Source organism: Pteropus vampyrus, unplaced genomic scaffold (assembly GCF_000151845.1).
Source record: "Pteropus vampyrus isolate Shadow unplaced genomic scaffold, Pvam_2.0 Scaffold64, whole genome shotgun sequence".
Taxonomy (NCBI): Eukaryota; Metazoa; Chordata; class Mammalia; order Chiroptera; family Pteropodidae; genus Pteropus; species Pteropus vampyrus.
The window spans coordinates 3,925,252-3,927,670 of record NW_011888845.1 but is presented as its reverse complement, the minus strand read 5'-3'; positions in this window follow the sequence as shown (position 1 = coordinate 3,927,670).

Sequence of the window (2,419 nt, the reverse complement as noted above, 5' to 3'; positions counted from 1 at the left end):
TTGTCATTTACTACTGTAGACAGACTGGGCATTTTTAGAGTTCTCAAATTGCCAAAAGGTAGATTTATGATAGAATACTTTCACATAAGGACTTTTGAAGCTAATTAACATCTAAAGCTCATTTACATTCTTCACTGTAATCTTATTCTAACTATGCTCTTGTCTATTCCTTTTAATTAATGTATGATTTCCAACTTAAATGTATTTCCTAACCTCAAATTCTTAGTACTTATGAATTTAGCTATTTTTTATTTACTTTTGTTTATTATTTTAGAAAAGTAGCAACCTCCTTCCTCCTTTACTATAAGCAGCATGATTTCTTTAGAGCAATGTGTTTATGAACAGAGGAGCTGTATTAATTAGATCTCTTTATCTAATGCACATTTATGAAAAAGTAGCGACCTTTCTTTTTTGTCCTGGTTCTTGTTAGTGTTTAGAAGAATGTACATAGGACCTAGAAATTTATCTTGTAAAGGTAATTACAAAGATAAATGTATTGTTATCAGAAATTATTCTTGACAAACTGTTTTTGACAAGTTTTTATATTCATATTAACTGACAATAATACTATTCCGCTTTTCCATATAATAAATACTTCAATGCACTGTCAGGATTTCTTCTATAACCTTTATAAGAAAGATTTTAAAAATAAAGAAACTGATTTTAATCACATATACTTAAATTTGATCAGTAAATCCATCACATCTTCACAATAAACACTATGATCTCTTCAGTCTCAGTGTGACTGGTTTTCATTTTGATTTATTAGATGAAGCTAATTGTCCTTTTTGACACTGAAAATTCCACCAGGATTAAAGTTCTTATCGAAGACACTGGTGTTATTCACATTAATATATGCTTAAATGCTAATTATACTGATAATCTGACATAGTTTAAATTCTACGCAATGTTCACTTTTTCACAATATATTCCTGCAATATTTTCAAACTTATATTGATGTTGTAATTCATGTTCTTATTTAAGTGGCTCAAACTACATTGTTTCTGGTAAAATAAGTCATGTAAAAAAGATGTATTGCTGTGAGGTACCTTATTGCCCAGAAATCTTTGCAAATGGATTCTATGAAAGTAAAAATCTATAATGTATTTTGAATTCTGTAAAGATAAGCACTGGGTCCATAGTAGAAATACAGGTGTTATATTTTTTCTGGTATTTTTCAAAATATATCTTGAATTAATTAGTGGATAAAAGATTTGGAGAAGAGTGGTCATTTAAAAAAACTAGATTACTTAAAAAAAAATCAGTGGCTTCTGGGTGACATTTATTACCTCTCTGACAGGATATATTTCTTTCTTCATTTATATTTATAAATAAAAATAGTATAATGTTCTCTTCAGCTCACACATTCTATTATCTCATGCCCTTAAGACATGATAGTCTAAATGAATGTTGCTGAGTGTTTAAATTGAAAGTTATTTTTATATCTTATGTAAAAGCAATGAAATGTCCCCTCCTCCATTTTCCTATTGTGCTCATTATACTTTTGAATGGTCAACGAATGATGTAGGTACTATTGTTAACTATAAATTTCTTAGTATACTCCTTAAAGTTAAATCTGCTTAACATAGACAGTAATGTATAAAATTTATTCTACTAAATGTTTGGTCTATTGAAAAAAGTATTTTTGAAATTATAAATTTCTTTAGCATATTTTCTGGAAGGATTCCTGTTAACCTATATTTTTATTAATAAATAATATTCTATATTATGAATCATCAGCTCTAAAATATTTCTAATCTTATTTAAATAGCAATTTTTTAAATTAAATTTATGCTTATAGATTCTTTTAACTATTCAGTGATTATTTGCCTTATGTATTGAGTCTATTAAATGCTTCATAACACAAGACAGAATCTAAAACATGATATGAGGAAAGCACTTAATGCATTGTGGAGCAAAGAATTAAATTTATATAAGTTTATCCTATCTGGGATTTGAAAGTAACAAGAACATCCACTAAGGAAATCAAGCAATAGGGATATGGCTTCTCCTCACCCCTCAACCCCTGTTTTAAATTCTGTTGCCTAATTAGATACTGGAATTAGAAATAAAAGTCTTTGAAAAATAATTAGGAAAGCAAATTTTTACTGTCAGCTGCTGGAATATATTGGTTTTAAAGCACATTTAAGCAATTAAATAGTAGTTACAAACATTAGCTTTTAGCAGATGAAAAAAGTATATTAACTGTTTATGGGTCTGGGGAAATAGTTGAATTTACTACGTCCACATGCACTAAATTGACCTGAAAGAATTAGCGTAATGTCCTCCAAAAGTGTTGGTAATTAGTACCTGGACATAATATATTTTATTTTAATATATATCATTCAAATATACATCTTTGGTCAAGTTATTTACCCTGTGATAACTTTACTTTTATAAACTAGCCATTATAATTATC